The 19,211-nt window shown below is 33.6% G+C and overlaps 1 protein-coding gene across 2 annotated transcripts in view; it reads right to left on the bottom strand.

The window, feature by feature from the left end:
* LOC124369056 (synaptotagmin-7) overlaps positions 1–19,211 on the bottom strand; it is a 250,142-nt gene that overhangs the window by 133,644 nt on the left and 97,287 nt on the right. The window lies entirely within an intron of this gene.

Here is a 19,211-nt window from a genome sequence, read left to right on the forward strand (position 1 = left end):
CTAGTGAGAATATAGGGAATATCCTGTAAAGTATGAGGAATAAAAGTCAAGAAAATTCTTCTTGAAAGGTGCGATGCAAGCTCACGTGAGAAAAAAAAGTGAAAATTAGGTTCTTGTGTGTGGATTGTTGAGCTATAAGCAAAATAGGTGTATACCAATTTAGGTAGTATGGACAGTTTGTATGTGGGAAGACCGATAAAATCATCACATTGTGTAATAATTCTATTTGTTTTATGTTATTTTTACCCACAGAAAATATTTATTTAAATTTATAGCAGGCCATAAAATATTCATATGTTAAATCATTTGTTATTTCTACTTTAGATACAACCTGTATATACCTAGGTACATAGACTAATACTTATACAGGATAATCTCAACGTTGTTGCTCAGTGCGTGGTTTAATGACGTCTTGTAATGTAAAATAATCAGTAGGGTCCGTGCCATTTCCTATTTACTAGGCATTAAAGTTATACAGTGATGCTGAAAAGTATTGAAACGGTCTAATATCTTCTGTACTCGTAAACTTACAAACATAAAACTTTGTACAGTGACATAGGGCATAAAATTGAACTCTTTGATGCAATCAGTAGCTCTTCATCACCTCAGGGGATGGCCCGTAAGGGGTCATAACCAGAAATAAGTTTCATTGTTATAGCCAGTGATAAAATAAAGTATGCATTTAATATAATATATCAGAAAGTTATAATATTCACTAAAAGTGTACAATTGAACTAATCTGAGTAATGTTAATTTAATCCACAAATAACTACTGATTAATAAAAAAAGTACGTTTGATTTCTGAATACACTGTTTATCAGGTGAGGGGATTCTGTTGGCCACCACGTTTGTTAGCGAATTAATTGAAAATTCGTGACTAGAACAGGCTATGTTTGGATATTGTTCCCAGTATACCTCCGATACTATGGGCGTTACGTGTTTCCAGAATGTGTGGCACGTTTACATCTCGCACGTTATGCAAATTGTGTTTCAAACGTTTCTGCCCCTTAAAATTTTAAAATTTTCATTTGCTACTATTAACATAAATATTAATTGGATATTTAAACCCTCTAATTTCCACAATGTTGTATGATTTTCCGTGAAAGTCGTCAAAGCAGAACGTGGTTTACGATTGAGGTGGACTTGACGTTGAAAGTCACAAGAAGTTTATTTTTCATACTTGGTTATAATTGAACGTTTATGAGGTTGATAAATGAACTACACATTTAAGATACACTTCTAATCTCGCGTGTGATATATTGCTTTCCGTAACGCAACAGTAGACCATTACGGCAAGTAATGCTGTTTTCGATGTATGTATAAACATAGATCGATTGTTAATTGTTAGTTTGAAACGTCGACAGCTAAATTATTAAATGAGTATCATTATTTACAATACTGATTACGTACATATGTTATAATGAAGTCACTTAAATGTACTATTCAATAACGAAGTCCTAAATTTTGTCAAACTAAATTTAGTATTAAAATAAAAAGTCATATTGATTTAAATTGTTTATTTATTTAGTTTGCTATAAACTATTTTTTTAAACAATATTTCATATATAAAACATACATTTTTAATTTGAAAGTATTAATGAAAATGTTCTGTTTTGCAAGTAAAATGAGGTTATAACTTATTAATGTGGGAAATTGGTTAGAGAGATTACAGGCTCTCTATATTACGGCAATAATTGTCTGTATAATGAGCTGGCAGTAGCACAGCAACACTCTGTATGACTAGGGAACGGCGTAGTGGCGGGAGCTATTCCAATCGACCTGCACGCTTTCAAAATGAAGCAGAATATGAGGGGAATGGAGCGGTAACACGCACTCCCATGGGTTCACCATGAGGGACTGGTAGGAACGGTGGCTGCTAAATAGCATTGGACTTGGACGGTCAGGCTGATTGGAAACCTGAGATAATGGGTGGAAATTCGGGAACGTGAATTTTTACCTGACCCAGTCCATAACCAGCCATGAACACGTTTGAACATACCTGTTTGAAGATGAAAACTCGGAAATGTCTCTATGGTGATGCGGTGCGTGACGACCGCAACAACACGTTCTTCTTTTGTATATCAAGGGGAAATTAAAACAAGGGGAATGGAGATAGCCACGGACCATTACACATCATCGACTCTTGCCGGATATCATTACTCAGGAATGTAATTTGGCAGAGAGACTTGGAACAGTGTCTCTGTGCAGCAGAGGTGGGAAGGGTTAGTTCAATACGAATGTAAAGTTGAGCTCCATTTTAATTTCCACTTAGTGGAAAGTTTGAATTCTATCGCTGTGACAGACTTGACTCCTACAATCTGGAATCAACATTTTGTCTAAAGAAATACAAAACAGTCGGTGACGAAGAAGCTCAAAACGAATTTTTTACGCTTCGGCATCATAGACACGTATACTACGAAAACATGTAATCCCGATGAAGTGGTTCTCATTGTCTCATCAGTTGCACAATCACTCAACGTTGTGTGTAAAAAACTCGGTTTCTCCTCCATGATTTGGGATCGTGTGAGAAACATCGCAGTGCCCTCAATTGTGCACTTGATGAGATAATGAGAACGCCACTTTATCTGGATGGTAATTGTTTGTAGTCTAAGTGTGTCTGATGTCGAAACGATGTAAAGAGTAAAGAGCTTCTCCGTAGCCAATTGTTTTGGATCTTTTCGGGCAGATGTTGATTCCACATTCCATGAATAGAGACAGTCACATCATTAGATTTCTCTCTCAGTGTGTGTACAGGAGGTGTTGGAAAAACACACAAAAGAAAGGTAATACAGCCTTAGTGTTTCCCGACCGATGATACTGTCGGAGTTCTGTCTCGGCTTATATAGTATAAGCACTCCATTGATGTAATGCAAGTAGCATTTACGGTATAGGTTGGTAGGGGCTCCCAGGGGAGTCCCAGGCACAAACGGAAAACGCATTAAAAATGTTCTTATAGATAAAAATATGTATGATGACTTATTAAGGATATAAGTATAAGTTAGAATTTTTATGTATTGTTAGTTATGTTGTTAACAACATTTATCTCAGCGTTTGGTTGCGATGGTAGGTTCAATGCTGTACTGAAGGTATCAAGCAAACGATCCAACCGTGCTAGCCAGGTATTTGTACCACATATACTTGTACCAGATAACAGTATAGGTAAGTAAAGTTGTGTAGTAGTAATGGTACTCCCCCGCCTAAAGGTTATGCATTGCCTGGAGGACCATAGAGCAGCTCATACGAAAATAGTCCGATGATGGTTGCTGCCGCTGTATAACCTCTCTACACCCCGCCCCAAACACTATAGGCAGTATTACGTATATGTAGAATTAGAGCTTCGTATCTTCATGTTATGCAATAAAGAAACCTTGTCAGCTGTTACAGTAAATACATATAAGTACATTTTGTATAATTAATTTGTTTTGTAGACAACATGTAAATGAAGCAGACTATATGAAGGCATGGCTACGTCATAGTAGTAACAGCTGGTGGTTAGCAGCAATATGACAATATCACCTCAAATGCTATCATACTATTTAGGTGTAGGTTGCTATAGTAATGATTCTTTTTAGTGGCTGAGACATGAGGTACGCTCTTATAATCAAACAAATTCCGTAGTAGATCTTAGGAGGGGAGGGGATAAAAACCGATGAATAGAAGTAATGTTATAAAGATCGTACCTGTTCTTATACACAAAAATCCAACTTGTGAAAAAATTTAAACATCCGCAAAACATGAAACCAAAGATGGAATAAGGGCGAGGGAATATGCTAGACAAGCGCAGTGTTAAACAAGCATGAAAATATGAGAAAATACGAGTAAGGGAAAAGAAGGAAACATTATTAAAAGTTTATTGCAGGGGTGTCAAACTCCACAGACTGTATGGAACACTCCCACCCACCAGTTCTTAAACCTTCTCCTGCCGTTTAATTTATTTTGTGAGTAAAGTTTATGGACGTTATGTATGTTGCATTAGTAACACAATCAATAAAACATGGACATATATTGTTTTATTTCAAGCTTCATGAAGACCCAATAGATTGTGGATAGCGTTTTAAATGTTTAGTTTTATTAGTAATATAAAGTTTCGCATTACTATTTCTACAATTCGAATAATAAAACAGTGTCAACTCCACGGTATAATGCAGCAAAGCTCCAAAAATCTTGCACGCTTTGATTTGTAAGAACTGTCTGATTTTTAAAACTTAATAGAGATATATCAGGGTAATTGTTTACTTTAAAAAATAAATAATATTATAGTTAATAATACACTGTTCTTGATTTTAGAACATTTCTACACTATCAGGTCACAATTACAATATATCAAAAGCATTTGAAGATATATTTTAAGCAAGGCATCTTTTTAAAGACACGTGATAAACAAGGCTTAATTAAAAACAATAAATCTCGTTTAAACAGTACGTTTAATAAAAAAATTTATTTTACTTGCTCTATTATGTTTTAAATATATTTAGAAATTATTTAAGGTTAGCTAGGGCTATTTGCAATATTTTCTTTTGTTGTATCTAATAGAATAGAGGACGTTGAATCATTTTCTATACTTCACTTGAATTTATGTATCTTTAGTAATATCATTTTCCGGTTTTTAAAAGAACGACCACTCTCATCGATTTTATATACTACTACTATTGCACTGGAAAGTATTGTTTCTATATTGTTATTTTCTATATTATTTCTGTACTGTACATTGAACCAAACTATTTACATTATGTTTCACTTGCTTATATGTATTTTGTTACTATTACAGATAGCTAGGGGTTGGAAAAAAACACATATAATTCCTTATACTATGTAACCGCTTGTGAAACTCACTGATTGACTGACTGATATATTATAACCTACTTCTAGAATTGGCTAGTAACTTGAAATTCGGCACGCAGGTGGGCTTTACCATTTAACCGAGGGGAAACGCCTAAAAACTCGAAATTGTAATTTATAACCCCTAAAAAATTATAAGCCGTAAAGATCAAGATTTTTGAAGTGCACTTTCTTTCAAGCTCGCTCGCTAGGAGTCGAACGTACCACGGTGTGTCCAAATTATTATGGAGGCTACTGTCCTTTACCGCTCCCCCTCCCAACTATAGTCTTCTTGTACTCTTTGTTTCAGATGATTCGAACGCAATAACACAGAAAATGGTAACATCGATTTTATCGTCAGTATTCCACCTACCTTGGTGTGTATGACGTGTTGTTTGTGCTCTTGGTTACGTGTAGTGACATCGAATGGGTTTATTCTCTTGAGTCTGGACTTCATGCAGTTGGTATACTAGTCAGGTATTACGGTAGTGGCAGTCTATTTCCGTACTTTAGTTTTTAAATTTGTCGTGTATTTTTCTGTATTAGGAGTTGATAGGTACCTGGAGGAGGTATATTTCAATCCTTGAAAGTTAGTATTATAATTCACGGACAACGATGTAAATGTCCAAAAATCCTTACATAATACTTGTGTAATAAAAGCTGAAGACATAGTATAACTCTCGGATAAGTTGGTTAACAAAATTTATATTTGTAGGGATTAAAATCTCTTCCTTTTCCGACATGACATTATTCATTTAAAAATATCTAAAAAACTTTTACTAGGATATATTATTAATTAAAAAAATAAAAAATATCTTAGATTTCTTGATGTTTATAGTTATGATGTGCGTATTACAATAACTTTAATATAATTTAATATCATTGAAATAAATATATTATTTCAAGTTAAGTATCGATGAAACAATAAAACTTAAATTATGTCTCAGATTATTAAAGGTGAAAAAGGGTTTGATACCGTAAAATGGATAATATTAGGTATCTCTTGAGCAATCAAGTCTTTAATGACATCTAATAGACACGCACTTTGATATATGCATCTCAGATGGATTCAGTCAACTAATAGTGCCTTTTTATGTGGAGCCATTATCTTTTGTGTACTTTAAACAACTGGAGTGCGGTTCAAACCAAACATTCCAAGTTTAAGTAAAAACTTTAAAAACTTCTATATATTTGCAACTTATAGACTAAAAAGCATTTTACTCTATTGAGAAGTTAGAAACTCTATATTGCAGCACAAGAATAACACTAAAATTTTATTTCTGATTAAGAATAACATTTATTTCCAAAGTTGACAGCAAAAGCTATAAACTGTAGTAAACATCTTAAGTATTTAGTTTATAAACAATCACGGATAAAAATACATTTTCAGTTCATCAAACTTAAAATAAAAAACAAACTATTCACGGATTTACATTACAATAAATAAGGATCATGTAGGTATTTAATATTAATTTAGGCTTTCCTACCTACACATTATGTAGGTACACGTACATATTAACTAGTTTATTGGTAATTCACTTACTGTTGCAAATACGATGCTGTTCTGGATAATGTAGTCATTTTGAATTTGAAATGTATTCGAATAGTGGATCCAAAGTATTAGGAGTCTATAAATAACCTAATATTTCATCTTTAATGTTAGGGGGAAAGTGGCAGAGAAGTGGTTCTCTGGATCTAGTGCAAAAAGAATTGACCATAATTCAATAAGAATTGATATACCTAACATAATACCGTAGTCTTTATAATTGGGCTTGTCACTTATGGTCATATATTGTTATTCTATTACTATTTAGACGTTTCAATATTGTATGGATATCTTCGATCGGTTGCGTGGACGACACTAGTACTAAAATGTGGAGTTTCCGGTAGTTCATGATCACGCATTGAGATTTCAGTGAAAACGATAATTATAACAGTCGTTATAAATACTTTGTAATAATATTATATCACATGCTTCCATAGACACAATAAACTGGAACTACCTAAAGTTCCTTGGTCATTGAAATTTATTACACTTTCTTATAAATGATGAATTTAGTTAGCATCACGTCCCACAATCATTTGGCACATTATCTACCTTCGGTATAGGATAAAACGGTCTACTCACGAAATATCGAGAGGATAGCAGAACATTTTACATCGTTATATGTCACAAAGATAGAAGCCTACTTTTCGAGGATTGAGATCTACCCTCTTCCGCACCAGCCAAATCCCCTGAGGTTTAAAATCAAATATGCACAAAAAATCAAACTAAAAGTGTAGCGACAAACTTACACACACAATCCTAAATTTTACAACTGAAGTTTACAGTTTTCACTGCTATATCTAAACAGCATGGTATACGGCATGAGTATATATTTGAATATTGTTAATGGTGTAAGTATTGTTGATTATATAACTCAAAAAGTACACGACTGTGTTAAAAGTGGAACTAGTATCAATTTATCATTCCATTAGTATATATATATATATATATATATATATATATATATATAAAACTAAGGAAGAACATTTCTTGTTGGAATGTGGATAAAGATTATGTGCACTTAGTAAGTATCTAAGTCTAGCACTTAATTATAATACTAATGGACCACAGTGTTAATATCGTAATTCAGTCCAGATAAAATTTAATATAGCCGATAGCTTTAATACATATATTTATTTTAATTTCAAAAACCAAGTTTTCTCTGTAGATTTTTATCTGTTTTATGTATAATATGTCACGTAGTCAAATATATAACATTATGTGTTGTTATATTTAAAATATTTATTGATCTATCTAGTATTTAATCTATAGTGTCTATTTATCAACTTAATAATGTATACTGATACAATGCGTTTGGAATTTAAATGAGATATTCATAAATTTGAAGCTCCAAGTTATATTTGTAAATACTAGTAGTAATATATAATTAGACTTGTTTATTGATTTCCCTCTCAAATAGCTTCGGCTGGGGGGGATAGAAAATAAAGTGAATTGTAAACAAATGGTTATTTTTTAATCTGGCATATATTCGTGCGTGTATCATAGTCAAAATATCGCTTAACATAGTTAAATCCAAGACGCTGATTAATTGAGGCTTTGGCTCTCGTTCTAGATGGAGGCCGACTAACTCTTCATAAAAGATGCTCCACATTCTGGTGTTTCGGTCCGCAAACACATGATTACGACCATGATCGTGATCATGTGTCATTCACTAATTAATTTGTAAACAGTATTAGGATAACACAAAAGAACTTCACTGAGAGGCATTTACTTCATATAATGTCATATGCTCCAGTCAAACATGCAATAATTTCTTCCTCTTCAAACCATTCTCAATGATGAGTTTATGCTAAGGTTTGTGGTAGGGGCCGCTACATGTCGAGGTCCCATGAGGTGCGATAGAGGGCCCTAACCTTTATGTTTCATGGAACAGTGAGGCTAGCTGTTTTGGATTTCTCCAGCCATAGCGGTTAGGGGAAGGTACTCCCTGATGCTTAGGTTTTGACAATAAGGGAGCTCCATCCACTCCAACAGTCATTCTCTGCAGTAGAATAGGCCAATCGATCCCCCTTTTACCCAAAACATGTCGAAATTTGCGGTTAGTGATGCGGTTAGTACACTCCTGGATATCTATGGGAATACCCGATGAAAGTGACATCAGTTTATGCTGTAAACAGTCTGGTTTAAAATATCTATGGAGGAATACGCCCAATCAGAAGTTAAACCATTTGGAGGAAGGAAATCCTTATGAAGAAATATATTTTTAACTCATTTAAATTTTTCAATACAGATAAGAAAGTTATTAAGTATTTAACTCAAAGTAATTACTGCGGTCAGTGCTTTATCCTTTCACTTAAGTCACAATTAAATCTCCTTACATTAAGACAACATATTTTATACTGATATTTGTAAAAAATTATAGTATTTGCAGTTATACAATAACAAATACGTATGAAGCAAACACAAACAGGACTAAACAGCATAACTAGGAGTGGCAGACAAATAGATTAGAGACAACTCGTGTGGAACGCCGGCTGTCTCTACAGTTGCAGAGTGGGATTAGAAATACCAGCTTTACTAGAAACTTTCTGTCTCCTCCAAACTGACATTGAGCAGTGAGTTCGGTAGTACCAAATTTTACTCTCGTTGGATATATGCGAGTATATTTCGACGTACATCAGCTTCACAAGTAACTACTTATTTTGATGTGACAGAATGACTAAGACATTAACGAATATTCGTTAAATTTTGTGACGCAAATTGTAAGTACACAATGGACACATATTAGATTCATGAAGCAAATTCAATAAACCCTGTGTTTGAATTGCAGAGGGAAATTCAATTTTTATTGGGTAACTGTTTAATTAGTGTCACAAAACTGAGTTCACTTAATGTAACTACGAGTATGATGATGTAACACTTCATATGTAATACGATAATGCTTGAATTTAAACTATTGTTGATAAGAAAATTGTTAAATATTAGAGAAATTCTTAATTTTTTCTTACAATAACTATGCGTTTAATTTTGGACAACCAATGTTATACAAATATATTACTCGTAGAATATAACGGTAAATATTTATAGGGGTAAAAGAAATAATTTCAAAACTATTGCAAGACTACCTTAGAAACACTAAAAAGTACATAAACATCCATATAATACCGGAAATAATATATAACGGTCAGAGGACAGTACATTTGAACATTTGAATAACCTATTATTTAAATATCTATGGTTGTAAACTTTAGAAAAGTAAAATTCATATTGTAAGGAATTAATCTTCGAGACTTACTTTTGAATATGGGTTAAACGTAGGTCCTTCAAAGTCGCCACTGCAGATTGGAGAAGAACGTATCATTTTCTACTTTACTAGTCGTATTAGCTGAATATTAATTTAGATTCAGATCCCTGTTAGAGGGCAGGAAGGCGCGGTGCAGTATTCACTTCATTCCAGTGATTTTCAAGGCAATGTGAGATGCGAGACTTTGCCTTTACTAGTCCTCTCAGCTAGATATTGATTTATATTCAGATCCCAGTTGGAAGACAGCAGCAAGGTGCTGTGCAGTATTCACTTCATTCCAGTGATTTGCAAGGCAATGTGAGATGTGAGACTTTGCCTTTACTAGTCCTCTCAGCTAGATATTGATTTATATTCAGATCCCAGTTGGAAGACAGCAGCAAGGTGCAGTGCAGTATGCACTTCATTCCAGTGATTTGCAAGGCAATGTGAGATGTGAGACTTTGCCTTTACTAGTCCTGTCAGCTAGATATTGATTTATATTCAGATCCCAGTTGGAAGACAGCAGCAAGGTGCTGTGCAGTATTCACTTCATTCCAGTGATTTGCAAGGCAATGTGAGATGCGAGACTTTGCCTTTACTAGTCCTCTCAGCTAGATATTGATTTATATTCAGATCCCAGTTGGAAGACAGCAGCAAGGCGCTGTGCAGTATTCACTTCATTCCAGTGATTTGCAAGGCAATGTGAGATGTGAGACTTTGCCTTTACTAGTCCTCTCAGCTAGATATTGATTTATATTCAGATCCCAGTTGGAAGACAGCAGCAAGGCGCTGTGCAGTATTCACTTCATTCCAGTGATTTGCAAGGCAATGTGAGATGCGAGACTTTGCCTTTACTAGTCCTCTCAGCTAGATATTGATTTATATTCAGATCCCAGTTGGAAGACAGCAGCAAGGCGCTGTGCAGTATTCACTTCATTCCAGTGATTTGCAAGGCAATGTGAGATGTGAGACTTTGCCTTTACTAGTCCTGTCAGCTAGATATTGATTTATATTCAGATCCCAGTTGGAAGACAGCAGCAAGGTGCTGTGCAGTATTCACTTCATTCCAGTGATTTGCAAGGCAATGTGAGATGCGAGACTTTGCCTTTACTAGTCCTCTCAGCTAGATATTGATTTATATTCAGATCCCAGTTGGAAGACAGCAGCAAGGCGCTGTGCAGTATTCACTTCATTCCAGTGATTTGCAAGGCAATGTGAGATGTGAGACTTTGCCTTTACTAGTCCTCTCAGCTAGATATTGATTTATATTCAGATCCCAGTTGGAAGACAGCAGCAAGGTGCTGTGCAGTATTCACTTCATTCCAGTGATTTGCAAGGCAATGTGAGATGTGAGACTTTGCCTTTACTAGTCCTCTCAGCTAGATATTGATTTATACTCAGATCCCAGTTGGAAGACAGCAGCAAGGCGCTGTGCAGTATTCACTTCATTCCAGTGATTTGCAAGGCAATGTGAGATGTGAGACTTTGCCTTTACTGAGAAATGCTACTTCTATAGCCACGTGGAAAATGTCATGATTTACATCATGACATTGAATACTCAACTGCCACTTAGCGGTATTGAAAGAATAATAACAATATATTCTTAGTTTTGCTGCCTACCCCCACTTGCAAATTTTATTCAGAGTTATTTTGAACTTATTCGATCAGATTGTGACTCGAGAATGAGAGAAGAAATAAACGTTAATTTCGTTTGTGTACTAACAAAATACTTTAAAACATAATATGTATGTCTTTGCATTTTAACAATCCTAAATTATACTTTGTATTTATCTGTAACATACATAAACATAACATATTGAAATTAAGACCCGAAATATTAATAATTCGGGTGTAAAGTCCGACTTGAATATAATAATTTATTAGTAAAATGTCCTAATTGTAGGAGAAACTATAGAACAATATTGACAATATTATTAATCTTGTAAAGGAAAACATAAAGCCACATTATATCTTCAATAATCTTTCGTTAGTTAGCACAAAATACCCCATTGTTTTACAATTGTTAACATGCACAAGGAAAGAATGGAAGACAATTCAAATGCCATCACTGTTAGGTATAAATAAACAAGCAATGAAAAATGTAATTTCATGCCGACTGAGAACTTCTTAGGCTTTTGTTTATTTATTAAGAACGGCTTAGGGAGATTATTGACGTTTGGAGAATACTCTCAGGTTCGTCTAAAAGGATTTTTATATACAAATGGTAGTGTTGAAATCTAGACTCAGAAAACTTGGGGGGGGGGGGGTAACTTGGCAATACGTCCCATAAAGCTCTATTGTATCAGTTGGCGATATTAGAGATGAAAAACAGACGGTTGTTGCTAAATATTATTTTTATCTATTTCTTTGATGTCGTTTAACTGCCTTAACTGATAGAGAACATTATCTTTTTGGATGGGGAATAGGGACATACGCAGGAAAGAAAAGCCCAAGAGAGTCGATGAGTGTTACATTTGATATTTAGAGACCAAGACTTATTTGCAGCAGAGGTTGATACGGTTGTGATTAAAAGTTTTAACAGACTACACGGTACTAGGTTCATGTATGTTTAAATTTGTTATTTTTTATGTACGGTTTTTGTAATTTTAGTGTACTATCACATATATTTATTTCTTTACTTATTACATGCTTAAAATGTATGTTTTAGTATTTGATATCTGAAGAAGAGGATAGATTAAAGTCATAGAAACGTCTTATTTGTATTGTAAATTTTAACTATGGTCCGTAATCCTGTTATTTCTTAAAATCATCAACTTTAAATAATAAATGTAGACATAAAGTCATCTATTTTACTTCTAAATAGTTCTTAATAATAAAATTGTTAGCTGAGTATGCCTATTCTTTTCAGAAAATATAGAATTTAATTCCAGGACTGTGAGAATGTGTAAAAGTGCAAGGTAACATATAGAAGATATATGCGCCGAGCTACAAGGAATGTACTCGATAACGAGACTATACTGTGAAATATTCCATCGTATTTTTAAGAGAAAATATTGGAGGCTATTTGATTGACAACCTTCACACACTAGACCAGCACGTTTATTGGTAAATCGATATTGTGGATTGTCCTTTCTGTGAGAATCGTGAGACTTGTTAGAGATAGAGCTACTAAAATCCCTCACTTGAACATATATTCTAGTTATTATTCTATAATTCGATTCTGGTTTTATTGCATTCCTTGACAATCGTTTAGTTAATGGAATAACCTCGCAATATTGCTATAATCAAGTAGCTCCATAATGTTTTCATTCAACACCTACATAATCGATTTTCGCTAGCATTACTTTAGTACTCTAAACTACTCTAAGTGTGTACTTAATGGAGTGCGATCGATATTGCATCAACTATTCGTTGAATACCCCGATACCACAAACATGTTTGACAGCTCCAGACACTTTATTCAGTAGCAAAGCAGACAAAACACTTATTCAGCTGACTGCTAAAGCTTTCGCTGAATTAAAAGAGCCAGACTTATTACTGAAATGTGTGGCAAGAAATCACTGATATTAGGAGGATTCAGATTTCTGTGAAACCTGAAGAGGAAAGTGAGAAGTTACAGATTTATCATCTGAGAAGTAGGGTAAGCTCTATTATTGTAGATATTAAATTTGTTTGTTCATTGTTCTTTTCAGGGGCTAGGTCTGAGATGTAGGGTTTTTTAAACAAGAAGGGAACAATTTGTTCTACAATATCTGACGTTCTACCTAATTTTCTTAATGTAAGTGGCGTGTTCAGACAACTACGGATCAAATGGAGAGGCCAGTTTGGATTTTATTTGTTTAAATTCAGTTGTTATACCTTGTACCATTCGGCTATATTACGTTACCAGAAATTGGCCCATTATTCCTATAATCCATTGAATATATTTATTTACAGGTTGGTAGGGAAGACCCTTATCTTGGTGTGGTCTTCAGAATCTACAGTGAAGAATACGAATATCGCAGGCTTCTTAAAAGCCAAAGCAAAGAATTTGTTTCCTCATCTCTAGACTTTATGTTTTAGAAAGTACGCATTCCTGCATTAATTTGTTTGACACACACACAAGCACAAATATATATATATATATATATATATATATATATATATATATATATATATATAAAAATATATCAATCTTTCTGTATACTCATATCTTCTTTTTCGTGGTAGATCTCGCGTAGACCTTCATATTTTATAAATGTAGTTTAAAAATCACTTGAAACATAATGATTTCTCTACCTCTTAAAGTTAGGTGGATTATCTGAGTTTATGAACAATTATTGTTGATGATTCCTTTTATTTCTGGCATATATTTAATAAAGTAAAACTAGTTTATAACAAGGAAGAAGTGCAAGCTTATAACGGAGCTCATCCCGATTGCCTTACAGCAAGAATACGTATGGCAAGGAATAAAACTTGCTTAGTGTAGTGTGGCTTGGGAGTGTCGCAGACTGCCAAGCATGTAATACAAAGTTGCCACTGCTCTGATCGCATTAAGCGCCATGTAACACGGGAGGTGAACTCGCCCAATCGTCGTAAAGGCTACGTCACGGGATAGCTCGACAGTGATGAGAGACGCAGTTATTCTACACTTTTTATGATAATTTATATTTTACTATATATGAATCTGGCTATGTATCATAACTAGTTTCCTAACAATCGGGAGTGGTCGGTTGGTATTAATTTTTTTTACTTCAACTTTCTACTGATAATGGAAAGTTTCATTATAACTTGATGGGCAACACTATGCATCATCTTAAAGGGACAGTTGACATTCACAGAAGGCCTGTTGCAGTGGTTATACGTGCAAGTTGAAATATCCGTAGAAAATGAACAGTAAATAAAAGCTACGGACCAATTGAAGACGTTACGCTCTTGTTCAAGAAGCCTAGCTTCTGAGAGTCGGTGCAAGGGGTTTGGGGTTTGAATTCTGTGAAAACTCTAGAAAATTCTGCAATATGCATTTTCAATGACCTTCAAAACTTTGAAACTAAAATGCATCTAATTTTCACAACTAATGAATGGGTTATATACAGTGCAGAAAGAAATAGGCAGAATGAATAACTTGTCGACCGTAATAGTTTCCAATTCTAATCGTGCTGAAAAATTGCTCTCACAATAAGATCCTGAAATATTTTGCTTTACTACAAATAGCTGTCTTTAGGGAACAATTGTTAGACCAAACCAATTGTTCTGATTAATTGTTATAATCTGTTAGGTTTAGTCTCACAGTTAACTGAAAATGGCTCTCTACAGCGAGATCGAAATAATTCAATTTTGAATTGTGTTAGCAACTTTTTGACACGCTATGAACAGGAAAACCTTCATCATGACATCGGCCGCTTGATCACAAAAAATATAACGTTTTGACGTCGTAATGAGCGAATACACAAAAAGGATTAGAAAACCCACTTTCCTGTGGATTATTTTGGAATAGATTGAGTAACACTGATAATTTTATACATACTATTTATCAAGTTAATCAAATAGGACTATGTGAATCAAGTTTCTGTAATTTATAAGTGAGTTAAACAAGTGAAGAAGTATAAAAAGATGTAAACGCAATTAAGATACAAGCAGAATTAATAACTTTACTTTAATTTGGGTAGATAATTGGGGATATAATTTACTTGGTATAGCAGGCAACGTATCTCTAACCAACGACTTCGAACGGCGGGGCGGATTGATTTAGAATATTTCCCCCATTACATATGACTTTAAGTGTTTTAAAATCTTTTAAAACCACAGGGTACTCTAAAAACTGAAAATAAAATGCTTGATCCTGAAACATTTAAAATGAAATTGATTTAGTACGCTAAAGAATTGTGATCTTGTGACAAAATCCAAAAAGTAAATCTTTTTATCACTGCTTGGTATTAGCTTCAGCGTATTTGCACAGTGTGAAACACGTCTGTGAACTGGCCTTGTCTTGTCCTCCTTCGACCAGACAAGTTCATTGATTACAGACGTAAATACGATGCCAACTGTACTGGGAGGGGGGATCTTGCTCGCTGTCAGCAAACGGCTAATTCTCTTTTAGGAGATCTAATTTGGAAGGTTTCCTTGAAAGTGTCAAGGAAGCAAGAACTTTTTGTTTTCTTACAACTACTTCTTTCCGTTTGTTTTTCTAAATGCGATTGAAAGTTATTTAAAAACAACATCATTAAAAATAAAAATTACTTAATGAAATAAAACTATTTCTTCTAAAAGACTGTATGGATATTTTTAGAAATTTTGTAGAATTCAACTACTTGGAGGTAGAAGCATTCATTTTTCTTGGGAATAAACTCCCTACTTTCATCCTAATGTCCTTGACGATTACCTATACAATAAAAAGAAAAAAAAATGGAAATGTTTGGGGGATTATATTTATTATGAAATTCATAATGATAATATGTAACTTTAATACTCTGAAATATAATGCTACTTTCATCTAATTATGTTTCCAGAGGGCTAACATGGGTTTCCTTCTACGATATGAACTACTTGAATTATCAGATTAATTTCCATCAAGATCTGAATATTTTAGATCTCGTTCTTAAGACCTGTGACGAAGTAGACTTTTAACCTGGTGGTGATATATTAGTTAAGGAAGACCGGAGTCATCGTCCAAATATCCACGGTGTTAGTAATTTGAAAGAATACACACTCTTATACACACACAGAATACATTCTATCTGAAGTTTATTTTACCGCCATCTTTAATCTTACAACTAAGCTTTTGTGTTTAGGTTTAGGCTTTGTGTCTGGTGAGGATTTTCTTACCTAGGCATTAGTAGTGTATAACAGGTATAACATATACATTAAACGGAGGAAGTAATACAGTATACCCCGTATATGTAATTTTCAGGTAATTATATCGCTTTACTTAAAAGTAAGGTTTATGGTGAACTTAAATGACTTCAAGTTACATGTGACTGCGGAGAATATTTTGGTCAGGCAAAGGGTATACGATAAACGCGATCCTTGTAGAAGAAAATAAATAAATAAATAAATATATATATATATATATATATATATATATATATATATATATATATATATATATATATATATATATATAAGGAATCGGGAAAATGATCCGACCGATAATAAGAATAATGTGCATAAGTTTCGGGAGGATTATCCTTGGCCTCCAACACTAGATCCTAGTATTGATAACAGCACTCCTCAGTTCTGTAATCGGAGTCAGTCTAATACTGAGGTTCTATCTCTCAATATTTTAAAACAGCGATGAGCCGTTGCGCGGGGTCTTGAAATGGACAAAATGTGTGAAGACGGCAAATTGTTAAATATGGAAATGTTTCTCGTATTAGACGAAGTTGCCAATTCTGCCACCTAAAGAGCCTAAAACTTACTCATCAAAATATCAAATATTTCTATGGTAACTTTCAGAGGTAACCTGCAAATTACGTTGTTTCCAGGTTTTATTAACGTGTGAATGTTTCTTATATCTGGAAGAGATTGTCATTTTATATCCCTGTTCCAAGAAAGATAAAAAAATCATTTAATTTTAAACTGCTTAGCTTTTTGTATTTGAGAAATTTTTATGAAGGGCAAACCGCACTTCAAAAGCTTTATGCGTTAAAAATGGTGGCGGTTCAAAGATTGTGAACAAAAGAAAGTAAACTGTAATTTCAGTGGGGAATTCGGGAAGTTTATTTGATTTGTTTAATTTCACACTGATCACTTTTCGTGGTTAGCAACAGTACAAAACAAAAATATTAATGTGAAATTAAACTAATTAAAGCAACTTCCTGAATTTTCAGTTTACTTTAAAAATATTTGAACCGCAATCATTTTGTAAAGCTTTTGAAGTGGTGTTTTCAACATACTTCGTTTTTTGGCTATCCCTTTAAAATGATGTGTGCATATTAAACTATGCTTACATTAAAAATTTTGTTCTGACTCATCGTAGGCCGTTCTAATAGAGCAGGACTTTGGATACATCTTAAAGTAGGTGTTTGTGTACAGTAGAATGTGTGAAGTTTTGTAACTGCGTCTTATATGGTTACAATACAATTAAGCCAATGAACTTGCACATAAGATCAGTATTGAACCTTTCGAGCGCCGCCATTTTGTTTAGGATTAACCCTTTGAGGTTTAATTTACGGAATTGCACATCGACCTATGCCTATGTTTAAGATTTTGCACTGACTCCTTACGGGCCATCGCCCCAAAGTGGTGATGAGCTACTGATTGCATCACAAAGTTCAATTTAATGTCCTTATGCCACTGTACAAAGTGTAATGTTTGTACCTTTTGCAAATAAAGAAGATGTTACACCGTTTCAAGACTTTTCAGTACCCCTGTATATTTCATTAACTGTGTCGCGTGTTAGTCAATGTAATTAAATACAAAAAATATATTTTCCTAAAATTGTGGTCTCTATAGTGAAAATAATGCTAAAACTAAACGAATGATTATATAAATAGATTTTTCCTTTACCAAAATGTTTTTCTAACAATTTTTAAATTACTGAAAATATAACCTGTATATATATATATATATATATATATATATATATATATATAAACTAATATACGAAAATTAAATATTCTTTTTGTTACATATCATAGTTTAATACAAGCTTAAATAGCGAATTAATTTAACTTCATAACTTGAAGGGGTTCTTTCTTGTATGTTAAGTGGAAACAAATGTTATAAAATAATGCTGACTAACGTAGTACTGTTAAAACGTAGTCTCATGCAACAGCGAGTACATGGCAGATGTTCTACATACGCTTCTAAGAGACTATTATAAATATCACCACAAAATAAACTACACCTGATATAAATTGTGTAGGCGTGTTTGTGTCTCATCAGCTAGTGACACTCAATTTACATTAAGTTCACGACTGAAGCCGAAACAAACTTATCTCCATTCCAGTGATTTGCTGCCCAAATTGAAACACGAATTTGCCTTTGCAGATTATACGGCTGTCGTTTCAGTGACACTACATTTATGTTAGAGAGATAGATACTAAGTTATATTTGATGCAAACATACATTTATATGTATACTTAGTCCATATTAATGTATGGGATATGTTTATAATAAGATAAATGCGTATTTCGCACCGCAACAAAATACATTTGTTTGTAGCTATATTATTGTCACTGGGTGATCACTGGGATAATCAAATTTAAAATTGTAATTTTACCTATTCCGTAATGAAAAATATGGATAAAATTCCTTAAAATACACTTAGATTGATATTGACTCTGGGTTTACGAGTATAATATTTAATAATTATAATAAAAGGTCTCCTCCTCTTTATAGCGGAAGAAAGGTAGATTTCTTATACCTTTGTAAGCGCTGTCAATAATGTTGGCGATGGCAACAAAAATTCATTTTTAAATAATATTGAACGATATTCAGTATTTAATATCGAAAATGTTTGCAATCCGAAAATTGGTGTATAATATGGTTCACTCAATAAATGAAACGTTATTGTAAAGTTTTGGTAATATCGAACGGCTATTATTTTACAATCTTATAATAAACTGGTAACCATTTCAGTGCCATTCCAAAAACTTCTTAGTATGCAGTGATCCTGAATAAGAATTATATAAAGTATATTTATAGCTGATATAGTAATTC

The sequence above is a fragment of the Homalodisca vitripennis genome, chromosome X (genome assembly GCF_021130785.1).
Source record: "Homalodisca vitripennis isolate AUS2020 chromosome X, UT_GWSS_2.1, whole genome shotgun sequence".
Taxonomy (NCBI): Eukaryota; Metazoa; Arthropoda; class Insecta; order Hemiptera; family Cicadellidae; genus Homalodisca; species Homalodisca vitripennis.